Raw genomic sequence first — 23,024 nt, 5'->3', positions numbered from 1 at the left:
GCTGCAGGATTCCTTAAACATTGTGTAGTCAGACCCCCAACTTGCCAGAGGGTAGGTTTCTAAGTTAATGGATCATACCTTCCATCTCAAACTAAGTATGCCTTTCACCCAGATATTGTGAGTCTACCAGTACATACATCCTTTAAAAGACCCCAAATGGAAAGCATTGCCGGTTGCAGATTAGAATAGACGTGTAATCAGGTTTCATACTGAGCTACGGCCTTCATCCAATACAAATGCCACATTCACTTAGGAAGGGTGTCCGTACCGTAAACAGCAGGGGAATCAAAAATGGTTTCCTAAACCAGCCTGCTCAGCAAATCTGAATTCATTCATCCACAGACTCAGCTAATTCATGCTTCAGGGTTTGCTCTGCTCTAATAAGATGAATGAAACAGCAAGACGCACATGGAGGGAGTCCCTATCTGTGTATACGATCAACTTCTATTTCTTCATGCTCAAAGAGGGTAGCATATTACACAGATAATTCAGAAGCACCCACAAACACTCTTCGGATTCAGGGAATCCATACCAGGAAAGCCTAGAGAGGCTTTGAATCCAAGATAGTTCTTCCCTTCCACATCCACTTAGCAATGTTAGATGATGATGCCTCGTGCAGAAACTTATCAGCAACAAGAAATCCCAACTTGGGATCCTAACCGTGACACCAGGCCATTTACATGGACATTGAAAGCCATGTGTTTACAGACTGAGCAAAAGCCAACATTCTGAATACCTCCTGTGCACCTGAGAAAATCTATGTTTAAATCAAAAGCATTTATTCTTTAGTTGGGTGTCAGCATAGGTATCATCTGCAAAGGACAGAGAGCATGTTTGAGAGACAGAGAGGTGTTCCCTATAAGGGGTGGGGAGTTGGCAGCCTGAGAGCTGATCACAGAACACATGGGCAGGCTGAAAGCACACCAAGTGCTTTTCCCCATTCCCAGCACCTCACACATCAACTCAAAGGGCTGACAAGTCCCTGGATCAATCGAGACAGGCAGCAAACTCTCAGAGCAAAGAGAGTTAACACAGCCTTATCTTGAGCTCCACTCTTAACAAACTTGTCATCACTAAACCCAGTGGTTAGTCACTGGGACAATTTGATGGAAAGAGCAAACACCAGACAGAAACAAGCTGACCCAGATGGACTGACCGAAAGGCTCAAGTGGCCATAAACTCTGTTATCTCTCCTGGTCAGTGAACCAAAAGTTCTCGCTAAGCAAACATTCTGGTTCACTGTGAACTGCTCCACCCACCTCTACAGTGGTCATTATGCAGATGTAGAGCCCTGCAGAAATATGCTCAACACTGAAACTCTACTGCAGTGAGTCACACCTTTCTCCAGTGGCCTGGGCTTGTTGATCTGAAAACTGATTGCTTTGTCTTCGCAAGAAATAGGACTCCAAGTTAATGGAGACTTCCAGTTAATGAAGTGCCCAGTAGTGAACAGTTGACACACATCATCATCTTTGCAGTGTGAAGAAAGAGATAAAGCCAAGTGCGACACACATGCTTTGCAGTGCGAAGAAAGAGATAAAAGCCCACTGATGTCTCTGGTCATGGTTCTCCCACTGGATACATCACCAAACCTTTTGTAGAGCTCTGTAAGGTGAGGCCCATCAGCAGGTTTCACACTAAGAGTGGCAACTCACTCAAGGAAGAATCCAGATGGGGACACCTCAAAATTAAATGACAATGAAAGGCTTGGATTGTTAGTTGCTTTATATGTGTTCACTAATTTCATCTTCACATAGATCCTGTGTAGAGGATACTACTGTCATCTTCATTTTACAGATGGGGAAACCTCAAAAAGTTAAGAGCTTGACCAGTGGTCACTGAGTTAGTTAGAGGCCATGGGGGAACTTGGAACCCAAGTGCTATGGCTCCAGAGCCCCACTCTTAACTAGTCCACTCTCACGCCTCTCAATAAAGGTTAACAGCAGCTGCTGGTTATAGGCAACTGATGGCCAAGTTGTCAATAGAGAAGACCTGGCTTAACATAAAAGGCTATTCTCACCCACATTTCAACATATTATTTTTGAGAGACAAGGTGGTGGAATTAGGTGTTATAGCCTGAGGTTTGAGTCTCAAGAATGAGTGCTTTCCTCGGGTTAGACTGGAAGAAAGGTTGATGGCATGTGAGACCAGATGACATGGCTGGACCCAGTCAGCTCAGCCATGAGGGCTCAGGTTCCTAGAAGCCCTGAGAAAGAACGCTGTAACTAGCTCACCCATTTTCTGGGAGGCCTGCAGCCTTGCCCTGCAGCAGTGACAACCCTGGGCCCAAACAGCAGGAAGCATGTGACAGGCTTATCTCCTCCAGCTCCCAGGAAGTCTCCTGCTGGCTGTCAGATGGAGATCACCAGACCAATTGACTTCCCTGGCAGGCCACCCCACACTGGAGCCGCTCCTTCTCCACCTTGAAATAAGCAGCTTCATGACTAAGATGCAGACAGCCCGGCTCTCTGCCACTGCCCAGCCTGGAGGCAGGAGGCTCAGGGAGCTTTACTGGGATCACTGTTGCTACAATCCTGTGAGGTCAGTGTTTGAGAGGGCCCCGTGGCTCCAGCACACGGGGCTAAGTGGACAATGTTCTAATTATCAGCAGGCAACTGGAATTCCAGCCAGCCTGCCTCCTGCACACAACCTATACCTGTATTTATTGTAAGAAATTGACAGCAGCCAGAAGTTAGGAAAGGCCCACAAGGTGTCAGTGTCTGGGACAGAAATGAAGGCCTAAAAGCCAATCCTTAGTCCATGTCCCGAATTCCTGATTAAGTTCTCTTTAAGGGACAATTCAAACTCTTCCAAGCTGTACCAAAAAGTAAATAATGAAATGACCCCAGTGGACAAACATTTGCTTCAATCAAAACAGGCCTCTAAGAGAAGGCACTCCCCAAAAGTCACACACCGTGGATTCTACAGATCTGACATCCTCAAAGACACACTTAGGAATGATGGAAAGCAGACCAGCAGTTACCAGAAGTTATGAGTAAAGGATAGTGCTTTATGGGATAAAGCAGAAGCTCTATATTCTGTTTCTGATGGAGGTCCCATGCACTTAAACATGTACTAAAACTCACTCATAGAACTGTGCATTAAGGGGAGAGGGAGTCTATCTTACACCGAATAATTTTTAAAATCATGTTTTAATGACCCATGAATAGGTTTTTCTCAAGAGGATATCTTCTCTTCCAATTTATTTTTTCTACACTGGATAATATTTAGAGCACTATTGATTATTTAGAAAAACCTTAAATGGATAGAGTTGCATATAGAAATAAAATAACATTCAAATGTTTTTAGAATAAAAACGACATGAAAGATGTAGTAAGATAGTGCTTGCTGAAGGAAATGAAATCAGACTTGATAAGCTCCCACAGATGGGGGTCTGAAGGCCTGACCCCTGCCCCTCCTGCCTGCGGCCACTGCTCCTTAAGATATCACTTTCCTCCTGTGGGTACAAAAGACACCCCAGGACAGACTGTTTCTTCAGGCATCTAAATTGTATCACACAATTATTTAAGTGCACACAGGTACCAGTGAGTGGGAGCTGTTTTCCTGTGACAACCAGAGAGGGCAAGTATGTCCATTCACACTGACCAGATTAAGGTCATCGATGAAGGCTGAGGAAATTCTGGTTTTGGGGGAAATTCTACCCTTGATGGTGCTGACAGAATCTCTCAAAAAGAAAGACACAATGACTCTGCTTTTGAAAAGCAGGGGACAAAAAGACTTAACCAGTCCTTTTCAAAGCAAGGAAAATTCTGTGTCATCACATGCTTGACTAAGCCCAGTTCTATGAATTGATAGGGGAAAGGTTATCTGTCCTGGAAGCTGCAGCATACTTTTCTTCCTCAGTATCTCAGGGGGCCGACTAGACCAACAGAAAGAGGAAGACCAGGAGATTCCAATACACAGTATGTTGGCCAGACTAAACAGCCGTCTTTGTGTTTAAAAAGACACCCTTCACCTGCCCTCAGATTAGCCATTCAGACAGAAGCTAACATGTGTGCACCTCCCAGAACATTGAATCTGGGCCACATTTCTTTCCCATGAATTTAGCACCAAACTCCTTAGGTTGTTACCTTCTTTTCCGCAGTTCAATTGAAGTAACTTCTAGAAGTGCCTTAATTACAGGTCGGCCTCATTGTTACATTAGAGGTTTGAATGAAAGTCCCTGAATTCTAACCTGCTGAGATTTCCTATAATAAAAGGTACTTACAGAGTTTGATAAAGCACCAGTCAACGCTAACATTTAAATGGGAAAATGGTTGCAGCTCAAAATCTAGTCTCCATGCAAAACTCCAGGGATGAGGCAGCAAAGCACTACCTCAGCAAAAAGAAATAGAAAAAGCAGAAAAACATGTGCACCATAAATTACCCACATAAATCAGCTCCGCGGACTACAATTTTTTTAAACCCAGGAAACCCTTAAAGAAAAATTCATAGAAACACCACAATTACTTCTTTAGCAGGGCAAAATGTCACGACAAGGAAATGTATTAATCAGTACAAGTATACCTCTACTCCAGCCAAATACTGTCACCAGGAATAATCGGCAGGAAGGAAACCTGGAAATCAGAGCAATGGCCGGAACCAGCCATAGGTGGGACCTGGGACAGGGGACACGAGCTGCCTCCCTGGGACCTGTGACAGGGGACACGAGCTGCCTCCCTGTCTGGCTGTCCTGGCTTCAGAAGCCACCTGCCAGTCCTCGGGAAGAAGATGGAAAGGAATTCACGTAATCAAGTGTTGGTGCACTGGGTTATTTCAAGTTCCTTCCAGGGTTTTCTCAACTCCACCTTCCAGACAAATAAATAGGCTGAATTAATCCCTCAGGGACACCAACTAGAGATCCCAAAGACTGGAATTCAGCTCCATGTAGATCCGCAGGCCATGAATAAATCTAGGGCTGGGGAAGTTTCCCAAATTTTAAAACTGAATGAAGGAATGAAAGTTTAAATTCACCTTCAAAGGAATTCCTCACATATAAAAGAGTCAGCAGGTATAGATTGAAGGGCTCATCAAAGACTGTTATTTCCAGAAACAAGAATCATCCTTCCTGCCCGGGGCCAGGACAGCAGTGAGGAGAAACACCACAGGCTCTGAACTTCAGGGCTACAGGGAATGACTGTCAAGCACAAACTCAAACTCCTCCCTCTGAGGTGCTGGCATTTTAATGGGACGTACCCTCTCAGAACTGAGCTTCAAGAAACTCCATGATACTGGACATAAATTCAGCCTGAGACTGACCCAGTCATTAGAAAGTAGACAGCAGCATTTTCTCCACTGAAGATGAGAGGCAAGGTCACCTGCCCACACTCTGATCGTGACTGTCTCTGTCGCTAAGAAGGGACATCTCGCCAATGTATAAAATTGTTTGCCTCTAGGCTAATGCTATGGAATCCACCGTGAAGAGGTCACAGGCATGAAGAGATCACGAGTTGAAGAGACAGGAAGGATGACCTCATAGAGAGAAGAGCAAACCAAGGACTCCAGCCCTCTAGTTATGCTGGATTAAAGCTGCTTTAAATAGAGCCTCCACCTGTTTCCCAGGGAGTATTGCACAGACCCTGTCCCAGACACTGACTCCCTTCTACTGAATTACAGAAGCTTTCAGACATTCTTACGTGGTACCTGCAGGATTCGTCTCCATTATTTTTATTTCTTGGAGAATTCCAGAACCCAGAATCTGACAACACAACTCTGGACCGGAGCGGTCTGCTCACGTGTCTGCTCTCCAGGGTCTACCTGAGCCCAGAACTGCCTGAGACTGCGGTGGTAGAGCTGACGCCAGCCTGAGGCTTGTTCACAGCTCCAGTCTGTGCCTTTCCTCTGCTCTGTTCTGCATTACAGGGGCAAGGCCCTCAGAAGACGCTCTCCCGAAGGCACCCTAGCCAACTGGGTTGAGAAGATGGGGTGAGCTGAATTGGAAAATGGAGTTGGCTGTTCCTGTCTCTCTTCTCCTCAGTAACAGCCCCTCAACCCCAGATCCTCTTCTCTCACCAACTTCTAGGCTCCCCTACCTGGCCTGTTTGGTCTTCCACACTTCCTAAACCCAGGCATCTCATTTCCACTGTTCAAATAATCTGTTTTCCTATCTGGCCTCTACGTGCATTGAAGGAGATGAACCAGATTTCTGACTTCTTGGAACTCAAGTGCGGAGAAGTCGACAGGCAACATACAATCAAATAGATAAATAAATATTAGTTCATGATAGTATTAAGGATTATGAAGAAAACTAAGCAATAAGGTGGCAAGATGGCAGACTGTGGGCTAGGTCAGAGGGCAAGGGACATCTCTCCTAAGACATGACTAGTGCACAGGTATCCACCAATGAAGAGCCAGGGGAAGAGAATTCCAGGCAGGGGAAATAGTGTGACAAAGGTCATGAGAAAAGAACCAGGTTGGAGAATATAAATTAGGCCCAGAGCCGAGCAGAGTGGCTGGCTCATGTGACAAGGTGACATGGCCTATGTGATGAAATTGGAGATGTGGTCAGCACTGACCATGTCCTGAGAGCTGACAGTAAAGAGTTCAGATTTACAAGTGATTTTGAAATATTATTTTGGCCCAAGTATAAGGAAGCTCTCAATTGTCCATAGAGAGAGAAAATGATTCTGCCTCTCCCTCCCCAAAATTGCTTCTTAAAAGATGCAAAGATAACGAACTACCACCCTAATCAGTTTGTGCTAAGAAGGACAGAAGGGACAGGGAGAGAACCCGAAAGCATGGTTTGGGGTAGACGGTGCAGTTCCTTGGTAACAGCTCCACCAGGTTCTGAGGCTGACTGTGAGAGTAACCAACCACGTGTGTGCATGAAATTTCTACCACACCAAGGCCCTGATGAAGCCCTCCTCAGCCATTCTGGAAGGTTCCATATGAAAAGACCAATATGGCTTTGCATTTGATACGTTCCACTGGGCTGTCCAACACCTCGGAATTCAAACCCGCTTTGCCCTTGGACTGCCAGAGAAATGCAAACTTGGTGCTTTGTTAAGTCAGCCGCCCTTTTCTCATTTCCTCAAAGTAACAAATGTATGCTGCCAGGCAAGACTGAGAAAATAGAAATTCAGTCCCCATTGTATATTCTTTCCCAAAATGTTGCTAATCTGGCATTTAGGTTGTTTGCTCCTTTAATCAGAATGCCATTAAGAAATCTCTGCCGGGTTTCGGTACACAGTTTTTCTCTAATGAAGCAGCAAATCTCTTTCACAAACAATAGCTGTGTCTCATCCAAGCACTCTGGCCCTAGCCACTGCAATCCCTGGTAAATGCAGTCCATCTTTCAGGTCTGTTCCTCCCAGAACAGCCCACCTCTGCTGTACTCAAGTCAAAGTCTCGACAGTGTCTGGATCCAGCTGCTCGGAGAGACAAAAGAAATTAGCAATTTTCCAGGAGACTCAGTGCTGTGCCCCCCCACACACCACCACCACACACACACACAAACCCCATCATCTGACACAGAATCTTGGAATGTGATGTTTTCACTAATATCCTTTCAAACGATCTCTGTGTCCAGATCAGCAGTGAATCAAGCAGTGTGCGGAACTGTACCCGGGATTTACCACCACATAGTGAGAGTGGACTTGAGTGTTTAGTGCTAAGATAAAATGATGAATTCTTGATGGGGAAGTGTCAGGACAGTCCTGCTAATCTTGGCAGTTGGCCACACTGTTTCCACAGTCTTCAAGTGCATGTTGATATATTCTTCTTGGGAAGATAATGTGACAATAATGATCAAAGCCTAAGACACATGTACCCTAGGATCCAGCAATGTCTCTCAAAGGAGCTTACTGGGTAGATATACTGGCACATACATGCAAAGACAAATGTACCATGTCTGCTGTTACATTGTTTGTTACAGCAGAAGAATAGGAACAATAAGGATCTGGCTATTTATATTCTTATCCTGAATGGAAGGGGGAAGGTGGGAAATGTAGCTTTTAAAAGTGCAGCTGTACAAATCTTGAAATGAACATATCAGTAAGAAATACAGTTTTGCAAATGCACTATCATTTGATTTAAAAAATGGGAAGGTAAACACATACAAATATGTTTACATATACATGGATTGCTGGTACATGCATGGATTCTTTCTGGAAGGATCCACTAGAAATGGTTAATGAACACAATTGCCTCCTCAGGGCAGAATGGAGCACCAGAAAGCAGGGATGAAGAAACAGATCATCTGGATTTTGTATGCCTTCTTTTCCTTCTTTGTTTCTTTCCCCTTTTTTGCAAGTACATGTTTTTTTCTTAAAACCTTTTTTTTTTAATGTGAGTAAACACAGACTTTGAGGAAGGAAACAAAGAAACAACTCATTGAAAGTTGTGGAAGACAGAATAAGAGCTCCCTCCCCCCTCCCACAAAGATGTTCCCATCTTTATCTTCAGAATCTGTAAATATCATCCTATCTGGCAAAAGGCACTGTGACAATGATTAGTTCAAAATCTCGGGTGACTAAGTTGGGGTGGGGGGGTGTCCTAAATGTAACCACAGTCACCTTTGAAGGAGATGTTACAACAGGAGCAGAGGTCAGAGTGACATGAGGAGATAATGAGCTAAGAAAAGCAGGTCATCTCCAAAAGAGAAAAGGCAAGAAATGTTTCTGCCCCAAGGCTGGCAATTCTGCCCACACCTTGATTTTAACCCTATGAGACCTATTTTTGGTTACTAAATTTCAGATCAGAAAAATAAGATTGTATTATCTTATTCCCCTAAATTTTTAGTAACTTTTTATAGCAGCAAACAGAAATTAATACAGTATATATTTTTTTAAAACAGACTAATCCGGGCCTTCTCTGGTGGTGCATTGGGTTAAGACAAACATAAGCCAAACGCAGCCACTTCAGTGTGAGTTCGATCCCCAACCCCAGAGATGATCAACATGGCACAGCAGACCTCTCCTCACCCTCCCACTGCTCCCCTCACAGTCTTCTTCACTGATCTGCCTGTTCTGCTCCCCACTCTGTTTCTGGTGAAGTCTCTCACCACCCCTGCACCTCTGGCTTGTATCCCAGTTCTGTATGCACAAATAAATAAATCTTAAAAAACAAAAACAAAAACAAAGACTAATCCACATGTCAGAAGGGGGACAGTCAAATAGGCTTGCCCCAAATGGTGGCAATGACTCCTGACTGACCCCTGTGCAGGGGACACAACAGGTCTTCCATGATACTGTCAGTGATGAGAAAGTCTGATGAAAGTCAGATACAGTTGCCATTCCCAACCCTAGACTAGGGTGAATCCAGCATCCATCTGACCCAGCTGCTATTCATTTAACAGATTGCCCTCTCCATTCTAGCCCATGTCAAGCCCATTTGTTAGACAGGTGACATGCCCCTACTGACAACTGCTTAAGGGGGTTATAAAACATAAAGGGAATAATTAAGGGATTAATGTGGAGAAGAGACATATTTTTCTTGGGGCTCTTGGAAAACAGATTGTGAGCCTGACTCCTCTGCCTTTGAGACTCTCACATGGTTGTTCTCAAGATAAAGGAGGGTGCAGACTTGTCTCTTGTTCATAGTAAGAACATTCACAGCTACGACTAAGGAGCTAGTCTTTATAAAGAAGGTTTACAAGAAATACAGAGGAAACTGTGAGAGGTGAGGATCATAATCAGAACCTTTCTCTGACTTCCAGAGAACAACAAAACCAAGATAGACTCCCATTGTCTCTCACCCCAAGAATAGAGCCAAACCAGGTGGCTCTATCACACTCAATATTATGCAACATGAGCCCCCATGAACTGTCTCAACTCACATTTCATCCACAGGGTGAGTTGCCAGTGTTCATAAGTATCTTAGACGTGAGATCACTGAAGAGCTAAAGAAGTCATATCAAGAACTTCAATGATTTTCTTCACAACTATTTTCTTTTACTACTTAGGGGACACAAGTCTTGATCATTTTCTTTCACTCAAGTGACTAAGTACCTTACCTCAGAGATTGTCATGAATGGTACCTGGTGTCTCTTTGGGATTTATAACTCATTGAATGATCATCTCATTAAGTAAAAGGAGATTAGTTTGCAAAACCACATTGTAAACTGTGAGGTACTACATAAACATCTGGTGATGAGGTTAGCAACTCTAACTGCACGCATAATTAATTTGGCTGGGTTCTGAGACAGGTGGTATACAAGCCACAGCCTTAACCTATGAGAGGAAGGGCAGGGGAAGAACAAGCACACTTCCTTCTCCAGCCAGGTTATATCTGCTCTGCATCTATATACTCCTCAGCTTCTTTATTCCAAGACCTGGACATGATTGGGATGGAGAAAGGAAGATAGTCTTCTCTGGTTCATTTCTCCTGCCTGGATTCCAAGACGAAAACCTAAGTGAGATCTCTGCGTTAATTGCCACCCACATGAGCGCACTCCCAGGAATGACACACACTGTGTGACTAGCTCCTTGCCTTTTCCTCCCAAGGCAGGCCCTGGAAGATATCAAGCCACTAGCAACCTCCAGCTGTGGCCCCAAACCAGCTGCATGAATTGCATTTATGGATTAACCCTGAGTGCTCTGCTAAACCAGAAATAGGCCCCTCTAAGAGTCGAGAGAAGGGGTTTATCAGAGGGGTAATCTGAACCATTAGAAAATATCTAGCTGCTTATTTTAAGTGGATGTTTGTGTTTCCCCTGCAGATCTACTATGGAGAGCACCTTAACTAAGAACAGTCCTTGAGTGATTCCAATTCCCAGCTGAGCTGAGATGCGATCATGTCAAGAGACTTCAGAAAGATACGCTCATTTAAGGCTCCTCACTGCTCCCTGCCTGAGAGCCAGCTGTGTACCCAAAGGGCAACAGGCCTCGGCATCCTATGTGCTCCTTCTAGGGCCCACTGGAATGATGGCCACCAAACCCACAACCAGAAAAGCTCCAAGGGGAGTGCCTGTGGGGAGGAGGCTGGGCTGGGAAGAGATGATCCTGGACACTCACTCATAGGCACCCGAGAATCTGCAGCCCAGAGGGTCAGAGAGGCCTGCCTGTTCAAGAAGCCATAAGGGTCCTCCCTGGTGGTGCAGTGGGTTAAAGCACAGCTTTAAGAAGCTAAAGTCACTTCAGCATGAGTTTGATCCCCGCCCCGGAGGTGACCCACATGGCACAGCAGACCTCTCCTGACCCACCTACTGCTCCCCTCAGCAGTGTACTTTATCAGTCAGCCTGTTCTGCTTCCTAGAATCCTCTGTCACTGGTGAATCTTCTCACTGCCCCTGTACCTCTGGCCTGTACTCCAGTTCTGTATGCATAAATAAATAGATCTTTAAAAAAAAAGAAGAAGCCATAAGTCACTTTGGGAACAGCCAATAATGTTGTGATGGTTTCCTTTCCCCACAAATATATGTCCACCAGTGCTGGCTCTTATTGCACAGGGAAACTTGGGGTCTTTCTTAATATGCTTTTGCACAATCAGCAACAAATTTTAATTTATATTGCTGGCTAAAAAGGAGTAACTTTTGGAAGATGATAGAGATGGAGAGAGTTAAAGACCACACCCTCAGCTGCCACTCATAGTTCTCTTTTAAACACCCTTCATCCTAATGCCAGGTAAGTGTTGTCCACATGGGTGAAACATTCTCGCCATCTAAAATTCTCTCAGTGGAGCAGTATTTTAAGGCTTATGGTGAGGGTCCTAAAAAGGCTGCTGCTTTTTTAGCCTAAATGAGCTGCAAAGACCTTACTGGCCAGACCAGTGTCTGGATTTCTACTCTGGCCCACACCTGGCGCTGCATAACCCTCTGTGCCTCCTCCAGGAAGCTGTGAAATGTTATTCACATTCTAGGTCCAAATGGGCACTTTCTGAGAAGTTGGTGTAACCTATCAAGGCTTTGGAAACAAGCTTAAGCTGTTTTTGTACTTTCCATTACCCAGATGGCTCTGGAATGCAGCTCCTAAGAGCTGTGGCTTGCCTTCACATCAAAAGCTTGAAAAGGGAGAAAAACAAAGGACACAAAACCTGTGCAAGAAAAACCAGGCTCAGGAATCAGAAGCTGATGTTTCTGGGGTTCCTGCTTAGCCGACCTGGAACCTCCTTGCTTGCTGGAGGAACTGCTGTGCAAAACAGGTTGGTGTTCTGAACACGCAGCATCAAGGCCCAAGAGCTACAAAGACCTCAAATTTCTTCTCCCTGGCACTCCACCATCAAACATGTCTACTGCAAAGGTTCCCGGGAGGCTTGCATGAAGGGGGAGAAGCACTAGGTAGTGGTAGAGAGGTGGGTGCCTGCATTGTGCTAGGTGTGTGCTTGCCTCAGCGCCTCTCCCTTAGGCAGGGATCTTGACGGGCATTTGTGGAAATTTACAAGGCAGACTCTAGTTTAGGGCCCTTTGCAACAAGCCAGATTTCACCTGCACCCATTCTCTTGGCGATGAATCTTTGTGCAGTGCACAACAGGAGCAATGGTACAGATTGCCGCTACCCATGGGGGATTGTGAACCCCACTAGTGGAAAGTCACTTCTCTGGGTTCTGGGGAGGGAAAGAAGCACAAGAAAGTGCAGTATTGGCTCGGGGTACCTTTTCTGGGCTCTCTCAACCAAATTGCAACTTCATCACTATAGTGCTGAGACTTTGGACACGTTATTTAATCTCTCCGTGCCTTATCTAGCCTTTTCCAGTAACATGGGGATGCTGGTAGCATTTGCTTCGTAGGCTATTGTGAGGATTAAAGGAGCATATTTGTTGTTACGTAAAGCAATATATCATTATATTATTAGATCAATTCCAAGAGTCACATTTGCCAACATCTACTGATTATGAAGTTGAAATGTACCTTAACAATCAATACATATTTTAACACATATTTAATACAGAACTTATTCCCATCACTATCTTCTAAAAAGGAATATTAAATCAATGGTGCAGCTTACTAATGGATGTATTTTAGTATCAAGGAAACATAATCTTTTAATTACCATTCATGCCCAGCAACAGATGGGAGGTTCAAGCCTCCCTTCTCCTAGGAGAATTTTGCTGCTTAGTCTCTTTTAACACCTGTGAGAGATGCAGGTCCCATCCAAGCCATCATGTCCTTCTTTCCCCAGTCCCTGGATCCCTTCCAGAGCCCTCACATTAAACTCCAAGAATCCTCGCTAGAGAACCCTGTGTGTGGGGGGGATTGCTTCTTGGGATTGAAGGGCTACCTTGAGGTTCCCATTTAATGTACCAGAAGTGGGGCCTGGGCATCAAGATTTTGCAAAGCCCCCCAGAGAACTGTAACACCAAACCAGAATTGACAACTACAACTCCAGTATTACCTGCTTCTTATGTTTGAAATCCCCATAAGTCCCACAGCTAACAAACAGTTGGCAAACCACCACTGGAATTCCAGAGGAGTTGAATCCCAGACTAAATTAGGTCACAGGAATATCAAAAAGGAGAGGGTTTTCCTCAAGCCAGGTCCACTGTTCTGAGATGGGGCTAAGACCTTAAAGACAACTTTAAGCTAGGAACTGAAGACCCTCCTGGAAGTGATCCCTTCTTCCTAGACAGCTAGGCTTGGACACCTTGACATTAATGTGTTTTGAACTTTGTGGAGATCTTCTGATGTACAAATGTTCTAACTCTCTAGATCAAGCTGAGAAAGGGAGAGAACTCTTATGCTGATTTGATTCCATAAGAAATGGTAAACGTAAGGATATCATCAGAAGTAAATTTCTTCTAACATTTTAGGCAAAACTGGTAGAGAGTGAGTGATCTCCATTTAAGGGGATGTTCCGTGTTCCCTGGACCACCTTAGAGTAAGCTAAGCACCAGTGAGAGTCCAGGGGCTTGGAGGACACATTTATTGACATGTGAAGGAGGGCGTGCTTCTTAGCTCTGGACTTGCACCGGGAACACAGAGGAAGGAGTCAGGTGCAGTTGAGACATGTAGAAATACTTGGAAGAGGCATGGGTGACAGACAGGTGGGAGCTGACAATGGCAGCCTTATTCAAGCCTGGACTTGTATTTTGATTTTGCTCCTTTTGTCTCCAATTTATCTGCCCCTTCTGCCCCTTTCCTGTGGTTCCACACCAGAAGGTACGTCTAGACTGTGGCAAGATTTTGGACTCAGAGGCCCCACCGTGGGCCAGCGCTGTTTATCTCTGAATTCACCCACAAAGGCATGGATAACTCTGTATGTTTCATTGGGAGACTATGTCCTTTCTCTTCTTCCCTCTCTACACATAGTCATTCTATTAGAATTCGTTCAAACACTGTGGATGCCTTTTCTTTATGCAGTGGATGGCAGAACCCACTTAAAGCATGCAAGTTTAGGGGTACCAGGAAACTCTTCATTCTGCACACTAACAAAACTATTCATAGTGAACAAGATCTAGTCCCAAGAGATTTCTTCTCCTTGCTTTTGCCTCTTGCACCCATGCCAACCATTTCTCTTTATGGCAGTCCTTGTTTCCCTCCATCTTCAACTCCCAGAAATACACTCCAGTAAATTATAAACATTACTCATTTCACCAAACACAAAGCCACTACCCCATACTGGACAATTAGTGTGACTTAACTTTCAAGGCGCTTTAACTGACCCCCCTTGAAAGGGTAAGCATACATTTCATGTGTACTTAGTATTGAGAACTATTTGGGCACTAAACGTTTAATTCTTTGAAAAATTGGCTACCAGAGCTACACCAGGCATCCAAGAGGCTCTTAAGTCACAATAAATCACAATGACTTAATGTTTTCAACCTATCCCATAGCAGAGTTGTGAAAGTCTGGGGAACATAGTGACAAATCAGTTATTTCAAGTGAGGTCAAGACCGAGTCCCATAGTCTAGGGTCTGGGAGTAGAGTCAACATGGAGAAGAGTTGCTAAACACTGAGGGTGCACCGTGCGTAGGCTGGGCTGGGCCCCAGACATCCTCTATAACATTCTGCTCACAGTGCTGGAAGCCAGAATGAGACTGAGGCACCCACAAAGTCACACAAATTATAAACAGCGGAGCTGGGATCCAGCCCACCTCAGTTCCTCTGGCATTCAAAGCCTCTTTCTGCTAATATGGGAAATTCTTTCTTCAAAACCAGAGACCCAGACATGGAGTATGCACAATTACTATTGGAGGGTGAGGGCACTAGTCAGGATTCATAGAGAAAGAAAGAGTGGGTTAGAAAATTAGCAGCAACAACAAAAATTGGCTCAAGATCAAAATCTAGGGGTAGAGCTACCTTTCACTCAGTTCTGCCTACCTAGTCCTCATCTGCAGTTGTCCTCAAGCTCTCAGAAGGAGAATTCTCTTTACCAAGGGTTGAATACAAAATTCCATATATATACCTAGAAGCAGTCTGACAACTAGGGTAAAATTAAGATAATAAACAATATGCCATTTTTTTAAGTATTTTAAACATTATGTCCTTGAAGAAAGGGCCCTAAGTCTCAGCCACTCAAAAACGGCCTACCATTCTCTTCCCTAAACTATTCCGGGATCAAAGGCCTAGACCCATGTGTCTGACACCACAACCCTGTAAATTCTGTTCCCAAGAGTCCTAGCTCTCCTCACACAAAATTAATAGTCTACAAACTCATAATAAGTGATTAAAATCTATAAAGTAGCTCATAAAATGACGTCATGGGGATTCATATTTATTTCCTCCCGCGGATTTCCACTATAAATTTGCTCGGTTTATGAGTTGAAATAGTTTCTTCTGCTTCATGCCTGGGTATAAAGCTCATCTAAAGACAGAAACATCTGGCAAAGGTGCTTGGAATTTGTTTCACTCCCAGCAGATCTCTAGCCGGTGGAGCCCATGGCTCTGAGAAGCTCTGGAAGTCCAAAGGCCAACCAGATGCCCCAAATCCTGCTAAGTAGCAGGTTCTGCAAGAGTTGTAGAGCATCAGCTAACAGGAGGGGGGTGGCTCCTGCTTTTGGGAACCTGGTTGGAAGGAGGAGAGGAAAGAAATACATTAAACCACAGCAGTATAACATCAGGTAATCAGTGAAGTACTACAACAGGAAGGTACAGAAAGCTGTGTGGCATGGAATGGGAGCTGCCATCTTGTTCTGGGAAGGGATGATGCCCTTGAAGGAAGAAAAGGAGGAACAAAGTAAAACAAGGAGCAGGAGTAGAGAAAGGAGATATTCCCATGAGAGAGAGTCATATGGGCAGAGTCAACTGTTCCTTAAGTTATATTATGAGTAGTGCCTAGAGAATGAGAAAAATCAGAAGCAGAAAACTTATAAGGAAACTGGAATTTCTTCAAAGTATAATAGGGACAAGTGAAGAGTGTACCAAAGGGAATTAACATGAAACCCTTTCAAAAGGCCTCACTGACTAATGTTACAAGAACGATTTGATAGGACTTGATAGGCGGGTGGCCAGGAGGGGATGACAGCAGATATTTAGGCAGTGATGGCTGTTGTCTGCATAGGAAGAAATGGTGGCATGAACTAGAAGAGAAGCTGGTGAGGTGATTGGGGTCACTTGCCGAGCGAGGGCTTTGTTGGAGCTCAGGACACGACAGGGCACCAAGGAGGTGCACAATGGCTAATTGGTGCATGGTTCACTGATTCCAAATTTCAGTGTGCTCTGAATCCCATTTCGTCAGATCTGGAATCTGATCAGCAGCCAGTTTTGGTCCTCAGTTCAGTGGCCACCTCTCCAGGTCGCCTTGATGCATCTAACCTCACGTGGTTCTCAGTTTATAAACTCCTTTCCTTCTGGTTAGCACAGGCTCGAAGGTTGTCCACTGCAGGGTGGACAGAGGAATGCCCTCCCCACTAGGTTGCTAAGGGTCCATTTCTGTGTGGATCACCTTCCAAGATTTTCCCTCCTAATCTGCACAAGTATTTATATCAGCCCTCCATAGCTATCTCACCCAGGTTTGCTGTAGAATCAGTTTCTACTGTGTTGCTCTCTAATAATTGCATGTTCATTAATCACATTTCGCAAGAAGACCTTAAACTACTGGAAGTCAGACACAGTACACCCAGCAATGTGATGCCACACGGGAGTGCCAACTAAGTGTCAGGAAAAGGAATGGCTGACTTGAAAGAACATTTGGACTTAGAGGAGAAGAAGATACTAATGGATACTAAAACTAATATTTATGGGTGATACCATAGAAACAGGGAAGGGCAAGCAGGGGAACAGGCTCAGAGTACCATGTTGACCAGCTGTCCTCAAGTACAGGCCAAGACTGCTGCCCCTGCCCAGCTGCCTAGAGATTTCAGCATTTGATCTAAAAAGGGGTCCCCCAAAGAGTCAGTCATTCATTTCCACACCTGTCCACCCTGCCTTCCAGGCTGGCTGGAAATTGTTGCTCATATTTAGAGTACAGGCACAGGCCAGTCCTGTCTCTGTCCCAGTGAAGGAAAGATCCTGCTCTTTGCTTCTCAAACATTAGTGTGGCTTAGAGAAATGCATTTCCATTTCTTAATGAGTGCTATAATTCCAGGTAATTCTTTAAGTGCACTGTTGAATCCCAGCAGCTGTTCCAGATACCAGAAAAGACGACTGCGGCTACCTTGTCAGGACTCAGGAAATAAAGCAGGCCAGCTGGCAATTTCCTAGCATCAAGATGTAGACAAAATGACAGCCCACGGGGTCACTTTATAGGGAGGTCTCCCCGCCACCACACATACCTTTACCTTGCCTGACTTCATTGTATGTCTAAGAGTAGAAAATTCAAAACTCTGGGCCATTTTTCTTGAAATATCTAAATGCAGTCATCCTTGAAAGCCCTGTCAGAAGAAACTCAGAGCTGACACTGACCCCTACCCACAAAGGGGCCTCATATGTTAAAGAATTGCCTAAGGCCACTCACTTGGGAGCCAGCCAAAGGAGAAGGTGAACGCTGGTCCTGTGACCTCCATCAAAGCCCCATAGTTCCCCCTGTATTGTCTCCCACTGCTCTGGGAGCCAGTCTGTGTCCTCCACCCAGTGAAGCCTGGTCATTAGACAATATTTTTGCACACCCCATGCACATGCAATGCTACAGGATATCCATGAATATGATCCTTAATGAAGCCAACATCATCATCTTGGCACCTGCTCCTTTTTTTTAAGGTAGATTTTCCCATGCTGCAATGACAAAATTTGCAGCCAACAAAGGGGATCACAGACACATAGGCAGGCACACACAAACATTTACCACATAGACTCGTGACCTAACAACCTTCTCCAGAGGTTTCTGGAAACTAGGTACCTCAAAGAGTGTCCAACACCTTTCTGGGAACAGAAAACAGAAAAGAAGTATGTTTTTCCCCCAACTGCCCTCTACTCCTGATAATTCAGCCAGCATGTACAAGGGAATGAGGAGTGCTGTCAGGGTGGAGGCTGGCTGTTCTAACTCCAGACTCAAGGAACAGCCTCAGTTATGGGTACTAGAAGAGGTGTAGGAGTGAGCCAGGAGAAGAGGGTCCTGAGTTTATTGTTGAGGACTGGAAAGACATGGGTTGTGTCCCTTGGACTGCTCTGACTTCAGTTTCCTCCTCTGTGATTCTTGACCTGAATGCTACCTGGAGCTCTGTGATGGCTTGACTGAACCAGTGCCTCAACTGGCCACGCAAGAACCACCTTTCTTCTCTTTCTCCTTCCCTGAAAAAAGAATATAGACAATGAGGTTTATGGGTTTGGAGCTGAATCATAGTTATGTACGGGGTTAGCTTTGAACTGGATCTTCACTGATGGGTGTGATTCATAAAGACAGTGAGGATGGAGAGGCTCTCCACTCTGTCTCTGGAGGATGCTTGGAGGTTGGGATTTTCTTGGCAATCTTTGAAGGAACCACCAAGGCTGATACCTTAAAGACCATTTACTGCTACAACCAAATAGACCTCTAAAATATTGAAACCTTTGTACAGGTGGCATATAGCCTATGACAAAGCCTCAGGAGTCCCCCCTCCACACCCTTCCACCTCCTGCTTCTGTCCCCAGTCCCCACAACCAACTTATGATTCAACAATGAAACGGCTATGAAATCTTGATCCAAAGGGCACCCAAATCATGGCACTTCCAGGTCAACTCAAAGCAACCTGTGCATCTGCTACGCATCACTGAATCTCAGGACCATGTTAGGTCACATTTACAAGGATTACTTCCTGAAATCTTCATGTCAACCACTCAGATTAAGAAACTCAGATGGCCCAGGTCTTTTTGCCTATACATGGAAATGGCAGGACTTGGCCATTGATGATAAGTCCAAGTTCATGCTCATTTTATAAAATTCCAGTTGCCACTGAGAAGGCTTGGTTGGCAGACAGGCAGGCTTTGGAGAGAGGAGGAGCGGGGCTCTGGTGAAGATGACTTTAATATCAAGGCTTGTCAGTCAATGGAATAAATTAAGGCAGCTTATGAAATCAACTTCTCCGGGGGCTTGTAAGCAAGAGGAATTAGGACGGGGCCAGAGGCAGAGGGATGGATGATTGACCTAAGGAGGACCTTCCAACCCACCAACTCTTCAGTCCCAAATGAACTGAACAGTCTATTGATTTTTAAAGCCCCAAATTAACTCCAGCAGGATTTAGGAGACTTAAATTATGTCTGAAAACAAAATAAATGTCCTTTTACCTCTTTCCTCAACTCCAGCTCCCCAGTTTAGATTTTCTTCAGGCAGGTCTGACAAACAGAACCTTTTTTGTCAGAGCTGCTCTCAATTCAAAAGTTTAGTTCTGCCACCTGAAAACCAAAGTTTGTTCAAAGTTGATCTCTCTCTCTCTTTCTGTTGATCTTTTTTTGTTATTATTATTTAACAATATGCTTTTTTAAAAATATTTATTTATGCATACAGAACTGGGATACAGGCCAAAAGTGCAGGGGTGGTGAGAGGATTCACCAGAGACAGACTGGGGAGGAGAACAGGCAGATCAACAAAGTACACTGCTGATGGGGAGCAGTGCGCAGGGCAGGTCCATGTGGGTCACCTCCCCATGTGGGTCACCTCCCCATGTGGGTCACCTCCGGGGCTGAGGATCAAACTCAAACTGAAGCGGCTACGGCTAGCTTACAGTGCTGTCCTTCAATCCACTGCACCACCAGGGAGGGCCGATCTCTGTTTTAAAAAGACTCTTAAATTCTGTCCGCAGCCACTGCAGCCTGAGTTCAATCCCCAGCCAGGGAGCTGACCCACATGGTGTGGCTGACTTCTATCTCACCCACTGCTCCTGTCAGCAGTATATTTCAGTCAATCCACCTGTTCTGTTCTCCACTCTGTCCTCTCACCTACCCCGCCCCATCCCTCTGGACTGTACCATAGTTCTTATATGAATAAATAAATAATCTTTAAAAGAAAAGAATCTTAAATTCTATTAAGTCTCCAACAAGGAGAAGCTGATATAAGAAAGTATAAAAAAGGGCCATAATGGATAGGCAGGCCACTTTGCTAAGCTTATGAAATGGATTTGGAAAGGGCTCTATTGTTTCTCCACTTTTCTTTCCTGGCAAATCTGTTCCCTGGTCCCAGCTCCCACATCAAAGCCCAGCAGCAGCCCCTGTTCAAAGGAGGCACAGTGGGCGGGGACAGCAGCCTGCCACACTGTGGGCTGGTTTCCATGGTAACCGAGGCTCCTTCTTCCCTGTCTCCTGGCTCCAGGGAAAGATGAGGACACACAAGACAAGACAGTGGCAACTAGGGAGAAGAGCAGTAGCAACATGTTCCTTTTCACCACAGACTGGCCAGCTGCTGCCCCACATGGTGGCAGGGGTGGGCACAGTTCTCACTGACCTTGGGCATGTCTTGCCCCATCGTGAATCTCTGCTCACTCGTCTGTAAAAGGAGACTAAAGATGATCCAGCAAGACTTTCAGGCTCCACTGTCTGAGGAGCCAACAGCTCATCTAACCAAGACAGTCACTGGGAATGGCGGTGCCTGGCTTTGCAGCTTCACAGGCCTCAGTGTACGAGATAGAAAGGCTCATGGCATTCCTCGGACCAGACTCTATCAGCCTCACCCAGAGATGAAGCCATGCTGCCTCCCTAACAATCAATCTGCTCTCAAGGAGGTCACAATACAGCGGATGAGCAGGAGTGTCATGGTCCACTCCTCCAGCCCCAGTCACTCACATCTTACACCTCACTTCTGTCATTGAGGTCAACACTCCAATCCAGATGTGCCCTGCCCACTTAGTGCTGGCTTCTGTTATGACTGCTCGTGGAGGAACTCAAGAGAGAAAAACATCAAAAGAGGCCATTCTGTTGGCTGTGGAGAGCACTAGGTCAGGTGATGGGGAGAATAAAGGAAGCATCTGAGACAAAGAGTACACCAAGAGCAGATGCAGGGAGCTGTGAACCCCATGGTCCCTGTAGTTGGGGGAAATGTTTGTAATTTTGGCTGACCTGTCAAAAGTGGAACAAGGGGATATACTATGAGATAAGGATGGAAATGGCAGTGAATAAAGTCAGCAGGTTTCGTGATAGGTTGGTATTTCTTAAGCTGGATTGAGACAGAGGAAAATGAGGTTCTGACAGTGGAGGTACAAGCCATTGCCCAGTGCTGGCTTTCCAGGGGACTGCTGGGAAGTAGTGATGATGGATGCTAAAGCCAGCTTTGCCACCTAGCCCTGTCCACCACCTGCTGCTGGGTGCACTTGTCCCCACTTTATCCTTGAAGAAGGAGCAATTCAAAGTCATGAAGACACTAGACCAAGTCAGCCAGCAACTCCTTCCAGGAGTAGACAGTTTAGCTGGGGAACGAAATTAATGATGTATAAATGAGCATATGAGTCTAAGCTGATATAAGGCCACTCCTCAGTTCTGAATTTCCCTTAAAAGACCAGAAGGTCCAGCACTTCCCCCAAGGCCAATTCACCTCTCATCCATATGAGGAATGGCTAAACAGAACACTCCCAAGACCTGAGTCAGGAGCTTCCTTACCCCTTCCATCTGACACCAGCTTCCATACATAAAGCTGGTATGAACACAAGAAATCTGATTAGCTTCCAACACTGAACAACCTCATTTACTAGTTCCTGCAAGCCAATCCACAGGATTAGGAGTCAATATAGAAAATGACTCAAAATGAAACAGGTAATTAGGGCTCCCAATACCTGTGCAAGAAGCATTCCTCTTACAATTATCCTGCTGCAGAGCCCAAAAGGAGGAAGTCTCCACAGCCTCACTGGCCCTGTTTCTAGCATATGTTCATTTTTCTTCATTTTTACTCTTTATTGCATATGTTCATTTTGACTTTGGTTTTTATGCAGTTCAGTCAGTCAGGTGCTACATGCTGTTATTGGACCAAGGCATCAGGGGCAAATACAACTCTCAGGAATTTGGAAGAGAACATGCTGGAGACCAAGGTCAAGGGTCCTCACTCCCAAAAGGAAGACAGGGCAGTAGCTTTTGGGGCCATCATACCCCAGGAAACCTAGTGTGAATTCTTTGAAGGCATACTATCTGTTGCATGGTAGGTAATGAACAGAAAAATGCACAAGTGAATCAATGAATGATTAATAACAAACGATTTTCAGTCAACGATGTTACATAGGAGTCCACTGCACACAAATTTTATACCCTAATAGTGTTTTACCTTGAAATCAGAATTTGGGGTTCAAAAGGGATTTGCAACCTAATCTGGTGTTTTTTAAATTGCAGCTCGTTAGCAGATCATGAAATTGATCTATTTGTTGATTATGGACCAGCACTTTATAAATGCATGCCAACAGAACAGAGTAGAGTACAACAGGACAGGGAAGGGCAGGATGGGGCGGAATGGGTGTGTGTGCAGTGGGGGGGAGGTAGGACCTGACTGAACTGAATGGACTAGATCAGAGTGCAGCACATGCAGTCAGGGTGAGGGCTGATAAAACAGACTTGTGCTTGTGGGATGTGGGTGCATGTTCTGCTTGTACTATGTCTTAAATGCAAAGCCACTGGTGAATCCAACACTCCTCCAGTGATTTCTCTACCCTCACCACTGCACTTGAGACAAATGATTTTCCAGCCTGTTTGGGTGTCTCTTATTATAGGAAGTGAATTTCAAGGGAAGTGGCCTGTTCCTCTTACAGACTGTTGGTTATGGGAATTATGCCCAATCAGAGTTGCTATAGAAAGCAAAAGGGGAAAAAAATGTTTGCTAGACTGT

General features: G+C 45.0%; 1 protein-coding gene across 11 annotated transcripts in view; it reads right to left on the bottom strand.

The window, feature by feature from the left end:
* Positions 1–23,024, bottom strand: part of KCNMA1 (potassium channel, calcium activated large conductance subfamily M alpha, member 1) — a 658,697-nt gene that overhangs the window by 360,417 nt on the left and 275,256 nt on the right. The gene's annotated exons all lie outside the window — the stretch shown is intronic.

This window comes from Condylura cristata, unplaced genomic scaffold (assembly GCF_000260355.1).
Source record: "Condylura cristata isolate star-nosed mole 26May11 unplaced genomic scaffold, ConCri1.0 scaffold00011, whole genome shotgun sequence".
Lineage (NCBI taxonomy): Eukaryota > Metazoa > Chordata > Mammalia > Eulipotyphla > Talpidae > Condylura > Condylura cristata.
Note: the sequence above shows the minus strand (reverse complement) of the source record. Positions and strands in the feature narration are given on the sequence as shown.